This window comes from Balaenoptera musculus, chromosome 7, assembly GCF_009873245.2.
Source record: "Balaenoptera musculus isolate JJ_BM4_2016_0621 chromosome 7, mBalMus1.pri.v3, whole genome shotgun sequence".
Classification (NCBI taxonomy): Eukaryota; Metazoa; Chordata; class Mammalia; order Artiodactyla; family Balaenopteridae; genus Balaenoptera; species Balaenoptera musculus.
The window spans coordinates 77,989,368-78,005,260 of record NC_045791.1 but is presented as its reverse complement, the minus strand read 5'-3'; the positions used below and the strand labels follow the sequence as shown (position 1 = coordinate 78,005,260).

The 15,893-nt window shown below is 42.4% G+C and overlaps 1 protein-coding gene across 3 annotated transcripts in view; it reads right to left on the bottom strand.

Moving 5' to 3' along the window:
- The window catches only part of SPATS2L (spermatogenesis associated serine rich 2 like), a 167,899-nt gene that overhangs the window by 143,512 nt on the left and 8,494 nt on the right, over positions 1-15,893 (bottom strand). For all 3 annotated transcript variants that reach the window (XM_036856993.1, XM_036856996.1, XM_036856992.1), the window contains exon 2: positions 1,422-1,470. The gene's annotated coding sequence lies outside the window, so the exon portion shown is untranslated. The remainder of the gene's footprint in view (positions 1-1,421; positions 1,471-15,893) is intronic.

Here is a 15,893-nt window from a genome sequence, read left to right as displayed (position 1 = left end):
GGGAGAAGGCTGCCAGAATTTACATAGTAACTCTTCAGTTGCCTAATGGAAAGAAAAACTAAGCTGTGTGTGTGTGTGTGTGTGTGAAAGAAAAACTAAGGGGTGTGTGTGTGTGTGTGAGAGAGAGAGAGACAGAGAGAGAGACAGAGAGAGGAGGAATCCACCAGTAGTTGCCATAATAATTCTCTTTGAACAACAATAAAGAAAATGTTTTCGTGGTGATTCAGATTTCAGATATGAGGAAGTAAAGTATTCTATTGCATTCACGGAAAACAACCAACTCCCACCAACGTTAATGGCTCTTTTCAAAAAGTTACAGTCATCTTACTGCTGAAGTTTCAGGGTTATGTAAAAAGAATCAAGTTTAAACATTCATGGAAACATCCAGGTGCAATAAGACCTCATTATTTTGGACTACTTCAATTTGGAATTTACAATCATTTGACAGGATCTAGACCAGAGATGATCTTTTCACAGTGAAAAATGGCTTGCTAAGCAAATGACTTTAAACAAGCAAGGCTGCTGGGGGGAAAAAATAAAAATAAAAATATTTTTGTAAAGTATGAGGAACGAAAAAGAACAACATGCTTCCCCTCCAACAAATACTTGTGATGAACCCAGTCAAATACCAATAACTGATAAGAATAATAATTACCATTTAACTGAATGTCAATCTTACATAGTCCACTTTACATACATGAGCTAGAAATATCCCAACAACTCTGCAAGATGGGTATAATCATCCCCATACTAAAGGGAAGGAAACTGAGGCTCAGAGAGGCAGGTGACATGCAGAGACCGTACAATTACTAGGCAGCAGAAGCAAGATGCAAAGCCAGGCTGTCTGGCTCAAAAGTCTGTGTCCTTCCACTCCCACTCAACGCTGAGTGAGCACTGACGACTGCGAGCCAGACTTCCAGATTCACTGGCCCAAGTTCTTCAACAGCAGCAAAAATGGTTATCACTTCAAGGAGGGAAAGCCAAGTAGTCTGGCCCCAGAGCCCACCACTCTTAACCATAATTCCTTTCTACAACACAACGATCTCTATAAATAAAGACTTTTTTCCCCTGGTACTTTGAGGTATTTCGCATGCATGAAACTACAGAAATCCATAGAAACGTCGATGTAGGTGATGTAGGTGGAGAAGGCACAGGTGGGTGGGGGAGGATTGCTTTCAGTCCTCTGCTCCTTGCCTCCATCCCCCATCCCTCATCCCCCATCCCTCATCCCCCATCCCCCACCCCATCATGAGCGACTTGTCTCTTCGGTCTGTACACCTATACAGGAGCACTCTGGCGCTACAATCCTGAAAGGCTGACAGACTGTGACAAGACCCGTGGGAGTCAGCTGCAGGTGCAGGGGCAGCAAGCCATGTGGGCAGCAGGAGGACACAGAGAAGGGAGGGATCATCTCTACTTACCTGGGAATCCGCGGAGATATTCCTGACAGTGGTCAGGGTCTGGAGTGCTCTAGGGAAAAAAAGAAATTTGGGAAGTCAGATCTCACATTTCAAAGCCACACCACTCATCTCCCTCACACCCACACCCAAGCACAGGCTCTGGAGTCAGGCAGACAAGGAATTGGGTCTTACCTGTGACTTAAAGCCTCAGTTTACTCAACTGTAAAATGGGGGACAATATCAATAATAGTAGCTTCCTCACAGAGATGTTGGGAAGACTGGATAGTATATAATTTGTGCAATGAATTTGGCACACACAGTAGTGATATTTTAATAACCACAACAGCTAACATTTATTACTTTCTTACAAAGTGCTTGGCGTTGTTCTAGGGCTTCAATGGGTTAACTCTTCGATACTCTGAGGTAGGCACTATTACCACTGGCATTTTGCAGATATAGAAAATGAGGCACCAAAAGGCGAAAGCACCTGTCTCATAAAAATATACGAGGCAAGTGATGGAGCTGGGATTCTGTGACCATCTGACCACAGGGCCTAGACTCTAAAACCACAGGGATATCCTGCCTAATTTATCATAAATAAATGTTAGTTACTGTTATTATTATTATTATTGTTTCTGTAATGATCTCCTTTCCAAAACATAGCCTGTAATATCCACACAAGCCCAGGGAACTCACCATTCAGCTAGTAACCACTTAGGCACAGAGACAGATGCTGGGCTCCTAAGTCAACCAGGCAATCACTCACTAAGTCAACAATCTCTTCAAGTGTTCCCTGAGAATCCCTCTGCATCCGTTGCTCTGTTAAACACCGCGTGGGGCTTCAAATGCTCTGGTCACTGATCCTGCAAAGTCAGCTCAACCTCCAGGAAACAACCGGGGAACGAGGGAAGGAGGGAGCACCGGGAAGGACGGGACAGGACCTCAGGACGCTGAACGCTGTGCCTGGCTTGGCGCCACCTCTCTAGGTGACCTTTTCCAAGTCAGCTGACCTCTCCGGTTTTCATCTTTAAGTGAGAGGACTGACCTAGAGGCTCTTAAGCCCTGAGATTCGAATCCACCATTCTATTCTGACTCTCTTGTAATCAGACTACCTTTCCTCTGAACAGTCCATTTCTGCGAGAATATATTGTAACCCTTCATTTCTCTAACACACTGACTGAACACAATGCCAGGCACTGTGAATAGTGCCCAGGATTAAAACACAAGACAAAGCCTACACTTTGTAATGAGCTCTGAGAGCACGATGAGGTCTTACCACAGGAAATCTCGGCAATCGGAAGACCAGGGAAGAGGGCAGCCCTTAGGACACCTGCGCATGCGCGGTGGGCCGCCATCGGAGCCCTGGGTGTGGCCCCGAAGAACTCTGCACCAATCTTAGGACCCAGGGTCCCGATGTCCCAGGTGCCCAGCAATCTGGGAAGGGGGTGCTATGCTAACCTTATGGGACAGATAAGAATGTTTGTGAAAAATAAGGCAGAAGCCAGACAACCAGGGAGATGCTTCAGCTGAGGGTTAGGTTTGTTTTCTGAAAGTAATAGTGTCGTGTGCAATAAACCAAAGAGACGAGAACTCAGCTGGCACTTAATTACTTGACTTTCTTCACTTTGATAAAGTATACCAATGGCCATTTTGATAGCGATCTTTTATGTATGTGTGTGTGAGTGCGCATGCGTGCCTGCTTCTTTGTGAAGCACTTCGACAAAAGATGCTACCGACTTTACATCACACTTAAGATATATTTGCTTTTACAGAAACTCCTTGGAGGGAAATAATTCACTGAGTATAATACTTCCATTAAAAAGAAATTGATTTTAAAATGTGCTTTTCAAACTTTTGACAAAAACAATTCTTTGATTTTCTGTATGTACCACAAAAGGCAAACATTGTTGTGTGGACAATGTAACAAATAACATGAGTTGTCAAATGAGACATTAAACATTTATTGATTTAATTTTTAATAAAGACTTTTAAACATAACCCAAAATGTCCATCAATCTTTTTTTTTTTTAATTATTTATTTATTTTTTTTTATTTTTGGCTGTGTTGGGTCTTCGCTTCTGTGCGAGGGCCTTCTCCAGTTGCGGCAAGTGGAGGCCACTCTTCATCGCGGTGCGCGGGCCTCTCACTATCGCGGCCTCTCTTGTTGCGGAGCACAGGCTCCAGACGCGCAGGCTCAGTAATCGTGGCTCACGGGCCCAGTTGCTCCGCAGCATGTGGGATCTTCCCAGACCAGGGCTTGAACCCGTGTCCCCTGCATTGGCAGGCAGATTCTCAACCACTGCGCCACCAGGGAAGCCCTCCATCAATCTTTGACATGGGAGGAAGTAGCATTTTGGTAAATTCCATCTCCTACCACAATTGAAGTCGCAGAAAATGTTTATGGTTCTTGGAGAGGGCAATGACGGTATTCTTTACAGGATGGTCAACTATTTGCAGCATATAATTTTAGAAGGCACAAAAAGGTAGAACATAAAAATGTATTATTTTGACAGGTATTTAGGTAACGGATACACCCTCTTTGCTATGTCTCTACCAAAGTACCCAGTGCATGGGAGTCTACAGAGAATTTAGTTCCTAAATTGGCTCCAAAAATGTTTTAAGCAATGGCAACATTGTTAGAAAACATGAATAAACTTCAAGGATGACCACTCTGAGGAACTCTTGGATATATAAATTATAAATTATAGCTTTCTTAAGCCTAGAAAGAAAAATAAAATAAAATTTTAGTAGCGATCATCGCCGGGGTGAAGAATTATGAGTGATTTTTTTCTTCTTTATAATTCTCTCTGCTTTCCAAACTTCCTATAATGAGAACGTGTAACTTTAACAATTTGAAAAAAAAAATCTTTTGACACTCTCAAGATACCTGATGTAAAAAGTGAAAAGGCTTTGGAATCAGACAAACTTGGGTTCAAATCCCTGCTTATACCCTTTCTAGCTTGGTGCCCTCAGATAAGTTACTCAGCAGCCGAAGTTGAACATGAAATGGAAATAATAATACATGCTTAAAGCATCATTTTGACTACTAGAGGTGAGATATTGTAAATGCTTAGCACAGAGTAGGAGCCCAATAAATGACAGTCACTCTTCCATTTATAGTACACAGTCAAGAGAAGTTAGGCTCTTCTGATAACAGTAAATAAATTTGTTGGTGTTTATAAATTGATGCTTCAGGCCATTTGTTTATGGAAACACTGAGGTTTTACTACGTAATTTTCAGAAATTTTCTAACAATTAAAAGTTCAGAAAAAGAGTAAGTAAGAGGCTTCCACCTCACTCTCCCTTTCATCCATTGATTAGATTCCTATAGTCTGAGACTCTTGGGTTTACTGGTATTTGCCACTTTGCGGCTGTGTTCAGAAATCCTCTGGTTGGCATGGGAGTTGGGAGAATGGGTTACAGTGAACCCTTTAGAGAAAACAGAAAGAAACCACAGCTACCACAATCAAGATCTTTTCCATATTGTCATTCCTTATGATGAAAGTGAGCAAAATAAATTATGGGATTGCTTAAAGGAAGGGCAAGGGACTAGATCAGAGATTCTCTGGCTTTTCTTTTTTTTTAATGGTAGTTATGTTGATATTTTCATCCTATTCATGTGCAAGTAGTTCAGTCAAGTAGGTTTATGATAAAATACATGTACTTAACAAAATATGGCTGGTGGGGGTATGTTGCCCTTGGTTATATGTTGCTGTACCTGACTACAGCAAGAAATATGGATTTAACTGGCTTTAATATCAAGGCAAGTATTTGTTGACACATGGAAATGAAAAATATCAAGGAAAAGCTTGATATATAGGTCAAATTCCATTTCAACTCACTCCAAGGGACTGTCCAAAGTCTTCTGCTGCCCTGAAATTGTGTTCTAAATGATGCTTGTCCCAGTCATAGATAACAGGACTTCTCATTACAATGGGATTTGCTACATAAATGAATACTGGTATAGATTTTTAGGCAGTACAATTTATTGTAGAAAGTACAGCTCAAAAAAAAAAAAAATCATTACGTACTTAACCTCTCCCTCTCTCTCAACCCTGGAGGCATATCTTGCTTTCTACCTGAGGTGTGAACTGTTCTCTCCTTTTCAACGTTTGATTGCTTTTTGTTCCTCTCACTTGGCCTAGTACAGAGCAGATGCTCAAAAAATAGCTGATGAAGAAATGAGCTGGGCTTCCCTGGTGGCGCAGTGGTTGAGAATCTGCCTGCCAATGCAGGGGACACGGGTTCCAGCCCTGGTCTGGGAAGATCCCACATGCCACGGAGCAACTGGGCCCATGAGCCACAATTACTGAGCCTGCGCGTCTGGAGCCTGTGCTCCGCAACAAGAGAGGCCGCGATGGTGAGAGGCCCGCGCACCGCGATGAAGAGTGGTCCCCACTTGCCGCAACTAGAGAAAGCCCTCGCACAGAAACGAAGACTCAACACAGTCATAAATAAATAAATAAATAAATAAAAGAACGTGAATTTCTTAAAAAAAAAAAAAAAGAAATGAGCTGAATGAAATGCGGTACCAAAGCAAATAAGGGAAATTCAGAATAGTTTCCTGCACAGAAGGAGAAACAAAATTTAGAAATTGATTCAAGATGAGTATGGCAAGCAGGGTTAGTATTCCCAGCTAGCCAGCTCAAGGAGTCCGGGGCTCCACGGGCCCTCTGTTGGCTCCCTACTGCTAAGTGTTCATGGGGGTTTGTATAAAACATCCAGCACTTGGTTTACCCACACCCCGCCAATCTCCGAGGAATGCCACGGAGACATTTCAGTCATTAAGTACCTGAAGCACCTTCATAAGGGTCCCACAGTGAGCCCAAGCTGGGGTGGCCAATGAACAAATCCTGTCCTTTTAAAGGACAGAGAGAAAGGGCCACCACGACCACCTGGGAGGCAAGAAAGGGCAGGAAGGTTAGCCGGCAGCAGCCCCGGGGGAAAGGGAATGAGCACAGCCCCTGGGGTGGGATTGACTCTCTGGCAGCCAGACTTAAAAGCAGTTTCTGAGCCCTTGCCTACATTACCAGGGCTGGGGGGAAACCACAGGAGACTTCAGAAAAGTATGCGTGATGTCCAGTGTCAAAATTCCTAACTTCTTCTCTTTCATTCTCCCTTTTGGCAAAATGATTGCTTTAATAATCAAAGAGTTTCCTGTAATTGTTTATAATGCAACCCTGTTGGAATATGCTTTGCTATCTGATAGTCTTTTATTGTGAGCCTTTTTTTAGTTGAAAGCTAAAATAATGCATCAAATATACAAGTTTTGCTTCTATCTTGGAACAACAAAATAGACCTAAATGGCTATTTTTATAAAGGTCTGTACTGTGTTCAAAGGAACCACCTACTGATGCCAAGGACTTCCTTCCCTCATCGAGGGATGTGCCACGGGAGTGAGTAGTTAAGCTCTGAGAGATGCCAAGCTCGCTGGGCACTGGGGGCTTCCTGGGCAGAGAAAGGGCCTGTCCCTTTATTATTGGATAGAGTATAAGCAAAGAGTTAGGAGGGAGGGTCTGGTGAGGTTAGCCCCAGGAGTGGTGTCTTTTTACATATATTTTACAAATATTCCCATTATTCATTTGAAAATATTTTAAATGGTAAATCGGCTTCTCCTTGGGAGGCATGACCTGTGGCCATTAATTAATAACTTGGGAGCTAACCATGAAAGCACTTTTGAGTTCACCCACCAGTTTGCTCAATGCATTTAATCCTCCCTATGACCTTTGTGCAGGAGTCATTATCTCTGTGTGAGAGCAGAGCGAGCCGAGGCTCAGAGACAGTAAAGCACTTTGCCCAGCGTTAGACAGCTACGGAGCGAGCGCTGGATGGAGCCACATCTCGGATTCAATCCACAGATTCACAGCCCATCGTCTTGTGCACAGTTCTAACTACTCACTAGCTGTGCAGCAAGCCCAAACTGAACTCGCTCGGCCCTTCCCACCTGCAAACCACGATGGGGCACATACTCTCCACGGGCCAAGCTGGTGGGCATGCTGTGTCGATACAAACCTTCTTAGTCATTGGGCTACGACGGACACCGTTTCTCCCTTGTAAGAACTAAAATGACTGAAGGAAAATTGGGACACTTCTAAGGCAAATGTGTAAGCTCAAGGGCTATGAAAATTCAAGAACTCAAAAACCAAAGATAACTTTCTTGACTAGACAAGAGTTGGGTATAAGCTCTGCAACAAAGTAGCTCTTGGATACGAAATATTACTACTAGGGGTTTTTTTTCTTTCATTTTTACTAAGAACTGAAACCTACAAAATGACAAACCAGGATTACCCTATTAAAAGACAACTTCAATTGCTCCTTTGTTCTAAGAAACTGTGTGTTGGGTACTGACTGGCAATACCTTATACCTTGATTTTCATATTAATTATGCGTTTTTCCTTCAAAAATTGACTGCCACACTACACGCTGTGAGTCAGATTTGAGAGCTGCCAAGATAAATGTTCCGAATGGCTGACTTATTAAAGACAACCTGTCAGTTCACCAAATAATTCTTTGGGGGTTTGTCCCAGTAAATGTTATGTCTCCCCTATACCTATACTTATACCTACAGCAATTGTTACAGCCCTTTCCTGATGTAGCATCTTACAACTAAGGCTAAAGATTTTTCCTTTCAACCCCTAATATACAAGTAATGAAACTTATAATCCCTTTTGACAGCATCAATTTACTTTGGCTGTTATTGTTTAATTCCTATACTGATTTGTGTGAAATACTCTGATTCCTAGGGAGATAAGTAATTCTGGCCTAGTCCCTCCAACTAAAACAAAGATGACTTTTGTGTTTTTGACTAAATAAATGTTTTCTTCCCTGAGGTTTGCTTTCATTAAATAATCATACCAATGTTTGATTTCCTTTAGTTAGCACCTTATTTTAATGAGGCTTGATTCCAAAACATATAAGAACATACGCACACAAGAGGTACTATATTGAGTAAGCCAAGAGTTCCAGCCAAGTGTCCTATCTTTTATGTGGCACCAAGTGACATTTTGTGAAAAGCACAATGGTAACTATTCATTCCACCAGCCTTAAAAAGATAGGCATGAACTGCCTGCCAGAATGGAAAAGCTTAAGCTTTGAAATCAGACAGCTGGTTTCAAATACCATCTCTACCACCACTATCTCTGTGACCTTGGGCAAACTACTTGTCTCCCCTCAGAGCTTTTTCATCCAAAAATAGGGGTAACAGATGTACCTCAACGGGGTTGTGGAAGAGTTAAATGAGAATTTTGAGATTAAAAAACCAAGCATATAACCTGGCATATTAAGGAGATACTAAAGAATTGATTATTTTTTTCTGCCTCTCTGTAAAATGCTATTAGTAATTCATTTTGTTGTCTATGCACAAAAAAAATGTAAAGGATATTAACTGTGGTGCTCTTTATGACAGCAAAGAACTGGAAATGGTCTAAGCATAGGGAAATGATTACATTAAGGTATATTCATATATTGAAATGTATGCACTCATTCCAAATTTTTCTCAAATAATGTTTTTTGACAAGAGAAATTGCTACCCTAGAATTTAAGTGAGGAAAACAGACAAGAAAACCTGTATAATAACAATAATAGCTCACATTTACTGAGCATTTACTATGAGGCATGCGCCATGCTATGTACTTTACATTCATTATTTTATTAATTCTTACAATAAACCTACTAGATACATACTATTATTATCCCTATTTTATAGAAGTAGAAATTGCAGTTTTGATAGTTTAAGCAATTTACAGTCACTACATGAGTAGCATAGCCAGGACTGAAATCTCCAAGTGTCTGATTCCAAAGCACTTTTAACTACTATGTCACACTGATTGCTCAGTACAAACTGCCTAGGTCCACCATGAAGCTAGTTTAAACACACACACACACACACGTATGCACATACTCACAACCGCACATACATCCATGTCTGGAAGGAAAACACACCAGATACTAACAATGACAATCTCTGGGTGGTGAAATTTTAGCTGACTTTTAATTCTCTTTTATCCATTTCAGTATTTTTTCCAAATTCGAAGAGTATGCAATTATTTTTACAGTCAGCAAAAACTTTTTTCAAAAAAAAAAACTTGTGAGAGTATTTTGTAAAATCTAAAGCACTACCAAATAGTAGTATTTTCATGAAGCAAGAGTTTATTCCTTGACTCATTACAGATTTGAGTTCCTCGTGATACTATTCTTTCAAATTATTTTTTCTTTCCATCGAGTCCAAGGTAAAAAGCGTGTAAAAGACTATTTTGTACACGAGTAAAACAAACATAGTACACAAACACCATATGTATAAGTTACAGACATTTGATATTAATATAAAAGTCAAAGAGTTTGTGTGAGAAGGAAAAAAACCCTCTTTGAATAATACAGGATTTTCCATTTAGAGAAAACACATCCATTAGTGACATGATGCCATCAGTGCATTCTCTGTCATGGTCACAGTTAGTGAAACTGTCATGGAGCCATTTACATAGACTCCAGCATGCTATTTGGACATGATTCAGCCTGATTACTGTCTGTCCCAGGAGATGTGAGTATAATGATGTGCTGGAGTGACACCTAGTATCTCCTAAGGAGTGATTTCCTGTCCCACCACCAATTAGTTTCCAAAGCAATGATTCCATAAAGAGAACTGAATGATACACAAAAAAGCAATTCCTTTGAACCAAACAAGTTCATGTGAATTGAAATTATAGGTGAAGTATGAATTTACTTTACAAAATTATTTTTTAATAAATTAAAAATATTTACATATGTTTTTTAGTAAACTTTTCAAAAGAAAAATGAATGCAATCTAAAAGTTACTCCAATTCATCTCGTTTCATTTCGTAATATAGTTCTATGACTGGCAATAAGTGGATCAATAAGGATAGTGTCACTAAGGCATCTGACTAAGTCTTTCCTAACTGTATCCTCTTAGACAGCTTGGGGGCAAGAAAGTAAACACGAGTGCGAGATGATCAAACTAGTTCAAACAAAGAAACAAAAAACAGCTAACAAAATTCATGTATGGATGTCAAAAAGTCTCTTGTAGAAAGTCACAGGGCTCTCTCTTTGGCCTGTCTTGGTCCACATTTTATCAATGACAGAGGAAGTATCTTTCTCAAAAAGTGTAATTGACAAATAAGTGAAAAATGTACCACTGAGAGATTGAACTTTTAGAAATTAGAACTCAAAATTGTCTTGATGGAGAGGAAAAATGATTTACCGAAAAGGGACAAAATGTAACGAGAATAAAGGTAAAGTCCCCTACGTGTGTTCCCAAGGTTAACTGCACGGATACAGAATACGGGAGAGCTGGCTTTGTAGGGGTTGTCCAGAAAGAGACTGGGAAGTTTTATTTGACTTTGGATATAAACTAACAACGTGCTGCCCCTCATTTAAAATGGAGGCCAACACAGGATCTGACTAGATCAGCAAAAGAAGGTGCCCTGGACGGGGAGTTAGCTGTAGCCGTGTGTCCTCCGCTACTCAGAGAACTCAGGAGCAGGGTGTTGAGTTCAAGATGCCTCGCTTTTAAAATGGCACAGGCAGAGTGGCGGGCGACCAGAGTGTTAACAGGATGGCGAATCTCAGCCAAAAGAACTGGGACCACGTAAGCCTGAAAAGAGAAGACTTCGAACAAGAGATACAATAGCGATGGTCAAATATGTGAAGACCTACCACACTCAGGTGCATGACTATCCTGTGGCACTCCGAAGGGCGATAGGAGATGAACAGGGAAGCTACAGGGAGGCAGATTTCACTATCTGATGTGCGTGATAATGAGTATTGGTCCAACCACAAATGAGACAAGGTCCAAATCTAAAGGGGCTCAAGATCTAGGAGCACTGCAGGCTACCATGGGCAGCGGTCCTCAGTGTAACAAAACTGTGACCACCTCATTCCTGGCAGGGTTCGAACGGCAACTGGCTGACTGGGATACTGTGGAAGGGATTCCTGCTTCTGGGGGGACTGTCAGACCACAGCATCCACTCTCTCTTTCCAGTCCCCACCTTCTATGCTTCTAATTTCACATCAGTAAATTTCATGAAGATACTCAGTGCATTTATGTAAGCAATAGCTAAATATGCCTCGCCTTAATAAGTGAGAAATAACTATAAATTTAAAGACAATCCAGGAGATTCAGAAGGTGAAATCCTACCAAAGTTTGGAAGTGATAAATTAATGTTGTCATGACAACCTTAGTTGATATCACCCATTGCAACTGCAACACTTCTTGCTCTGGGACTACCAGAACAATAAATGAGTTTATATATTCAGTGCCACAAACCAGCACTAAATACTATTTTTAATGCTTTTATTTTTAATTTTAGAGGTAGTAGGTTTATACTCTCTCCTTGAGTATTCTCAGGTTGAATATGACACTATACTGAGGCTGTGGTATTGCAGTGGGGCGATCGAGATCACATCAAGAGCCCAGGGAGTCACTGGCAGCCCCCTGAATGTACTGAATCCAGTCCACCATTCAGACGTCACAGGAGAAATGAATGAGAAAGGACAAAGACCTTCTAGATCAGGACAGTAGCAGTCACAGTAGCCAGCATAACATCTTCCACTTTCCCCTTTAAAAATTATAGGACTGCCCACGTTCCTGTAATAAACACAGGTCGATCATAAGTGGCAGTATGTCAGATCAGACTATCTTACTGCTGTTTATGGGTTTTCTCGGTTATGTATTAGCAAGCACTACAATATAGGAAAGTGAGCCCTCACTGAGAACAACACTGCCTCCAATGAAAACCATTCTCTCCTGAGTATACTAAAGCTTTTCCCCCCTTCTTGTAAGCAACAAAGGCTACAATAAAAGAACTTCCCAAACACCCACAGTTAAGGAAAGAATGGCTCCTACAAAGTAAGTGTGAAATCTGTCCCTGGTATCTAATTTGTATATGAATCTTCCTTTTCAGGGTATTTTAGTGGCTTCCTTTATCTATAATTTATCAGCAAAGAATAGAAATAAAAGTTTATTTTGATGGCAGTGCACCTGACTATTCAGAGACTCAAAAACTTGCTTTGTTTATTCTTATATTACCCTGGAGAGGATGTAAACATGCCTTTTTTTCCATGGCTTCGTGTTGTATTCATAATCCCAGACGAATATTTTCACAAATGCAAACCATTAGGCAGGACGGGCCTTAAGCAGAATGTGGAGGCAACTTCCTTCTGGTCCTTTTTCACCCAGGGATGGCTGAATTCTGGCCCTCCTGGCCCAGGTTTCTTATCTCCTTCTTATCAGTCTCAGGGAAGGGTCTATAAAATCATTCAGTCTAAGGAGCACATGTCTGACCAGTTTAAGTTACCACTTTCATAGCATTGCATTTTAGGCCCTGATGCTGGGCACTTTATACCTTGTTTTATTTAGTTGCAAAAAATCATAACAGGGCTTCCCTGGTGGCGCAGTGGTTAAGAATCTGCCTGCCAATGCAGGGAACACGGGTTCGAGCCCTGGTCCGGGAAGATCCCACATGCCGCGGAGCAACTAAGCCCGTGAGCCACAACTACTGAGCCTGTGCTCTAGAGCCCGCAAGCCACAACTACTGAACCCGCAAGCCACAGCTACTGATCCCACGTGCCACAACTACTGAAGCCCGCACGCCTAGAGCCCGTGCTCGGCAACAAGAGAAGCCACCGCAACGGGAAGCCCACGCCCTGCAACGAAGAGTAGCCCCCGCTCGCCGCAACTAGAGAAAAGCCCGCGCGCAGCAACGAAGACCCAATGCAGCCAAAAATAAATAAATAAAACAAATTAAAAAAAAAAATCATAACAAGGCAAGTAGGTATTATTAATTTCACTCCATAAATGAGAAAACTGAGGTTCAGGAAGATTAAATAATTGGCTCAAGTTCATTACAGCCAGCCAATTACATGAGTCAGAACCAGGCTTTTCAACTATCAAATCAAATCTGTTCTCCTTCTCTTCTAACCCATACTGGTCTTAGGAAAGAGAATAGAGTTCTTATCATGTAGGCTTTTGCATATTAGAGAGCAGGAAAGAGAGAGTGTTGATATATGAAAAGCCCTTTTGAGTAGAATGGATTCTGAAATCACACCATAAGGCAGCCACCTTTCTTGCCCACACTTAAGACCAGCCTTCTCACAGGGAACAAAGAAGCAGATGTACCATAATTTAGGAAAATCAGCCCTATACTTGCCTTCCCCTTCCCCTCCCAAGGTGCACATGTGGTACAAATGGGACCCAGAGACCAGTGGGGCAGCCAAACAGTGTCTGGTGTCAGGGGTCTGGAATCAGGGAACAGCCAGTATCCAGGCAAGCTCTTCAATTCCACAAATACCTATTAAACTAGCTGAGTTTCCTGCCCATTGCTGGCAGGTGTTAGTAGAAGCTTGAAAGGGACCAGCAAGCGCTTACTCTAGGGCTTGTAGCTCAGAGGCAAGACTACTGGCTTAAGAAGGCTTGGAGATATGTGATGGGATCCTTACCCAAGGCAATCTGAGATTCCTACACAAGACCTCAAATCAGGGACTTGGAAATGTGAGAGAGAACCTGGGGCACAAAGTGAAAATGTGGTACCCAAGAATGAGACAGTTCTGGCTTCCCAGGTAAGGCCAGACAGACTGCATGGTCAACCCAATGGAGAGTCACTCGGGTGCAGGTGGAAAGGAGTTGTAGCTCCTGCCAAGCGCCCGAACTGGTCCCAGATCCTGCAACTGGGGAAGCCATCACCACACCAGGGTGGTCACCACTTTCTCAGGCCAGTCTCTGTACAGGTATGACTTTCAAACTTTTATTTTTAGCATAAGAACCTTTCCTCCTACCAGAATCTTATACTAATGCCTAATATGTAAAAGCAAATCAAAACAACTGCCCAGGGGCATTCTTCTCAGAACCAAAGGGCTCAACAGGACACAGCACACAAACCACCAGGAGAGAGGCGCTGAGTCCCACTGCCTATCAGAGTCACCGGCACCTGATTCCGCTGAATTTTTCCCGTGATAGTCATGGTTTCTTCCCATCACCTCCAGGTTTCTCCCTCCTGCTCCATCCTGGTAAGCTCTGCTTTCCCATCACTGGTTGGCTTTTCCACTTGAAAACAAAGGTCTGCATATCTCTTAGGACATATTATCTTCTGGGTCCTTGTGACAGCCCGTGTACCTTCCTCAAGCCTTCTGGGCCAAATGATCCACAGACTGCTGTCCTCAGTGTCTTAAGGCATAACTGAGGAGTACTAGTTGTTGGGCACGTCATTTTGTTTGATGCACAATGGCTTTATCATGTACATATTATTGAGGCTCAAGACAGTGGAGGACCTGGGACTTCTCCCACTGGGAAAGGGTCCATGGCAGGATGGGGGAATCTCAGAGACCTAGGCGTGGCTCTTGGTGTTTTGTCCGTACCTCACAAGCAAGAGCCTTCCCGGGACTCCACTCGCCCTGCCCTTGCTCCTCCTGTCTACCTCAAATCCTCCCTGTAGCACACGGTATCCCTGTTTCCCTCTCCTGATGGTGACTGGGTGGGCCTGGCGAGACAGATGTGCCAGACTCGTGATTTTAGCCCCATGCACACTGTATGAAGGACTCCTGGCTGTAGTTTTCACAATCTGTCTCTCTGATTCTGAATCTTTTCTAAAGCACTTTAATATCTGTGGATTTAAGAAACTGAGCAACTGCTGCTTCTCTATACCTGTAGGGCTGACTTAATCGTTCAAAAAGCTCCTGGGCTTGGCTCACACAGGATGCATCTACTGGGAACAAGGAGATGTTCTATAACGATGCTGTCCAATACGACTATTATGCGAGCCACACAGGTAGTTCAAAATTTCCTAGTAGCCATGTTAAAAAAAAATAAGATAAAGAGAAACGTGAAATTAATTGTAATAATATATCTTATTTAACCCATTATATCCAAAATGTTACTGTCTCAGCATGTAATCAATAAAATTTGTTCGCGAGCTATTCTGCATTCCTCTTTGCATACCAAGTCTGAACCCGTGGTGTATTTCACACTCATAACACATCTCAGTTTGGACTAGGTGCATTTCAAGTGCTTGGCAGCCACAGGCAGCTAGTGGCCACGGTACTGGACAGCACAGTTCTTCAATCTCTTCTCTGTTCCCATCCCTCCTCTCGTTTCTCTCCTGTAACAACTCATTTCCTTTAGTAGGGATGCTGTGGGCAGGGGTAGTCAGTGGGGACCAGGATCATCAGAGAAGACTTTGATTACACACCCGAAGGGAGAGCCCACATCACAAAGGAGCTTTTGTGCCAGGCTAGGGAGCTTAGATTTTATCCTGGAGAAACAGTGACTCCGCTGAAAGATTTGAAGCAGCAGAGAGTCCATGATCAAATTTGCCTTTTAGAAAGGCGGCAGTGTGGGGAAGGGGTTGGAAGCAGGCCAGGCAGAAGGCAGGGAGACCAGTTACAAGGCTACTGCAGTAACCCTCAAGAGAGTGATGAGGGCCTGAACCTAGGCAGTCGTGGTGGTAATGGCCTAGAGAGGTGAGCGCAGATTCAAGGGTTTGAGAA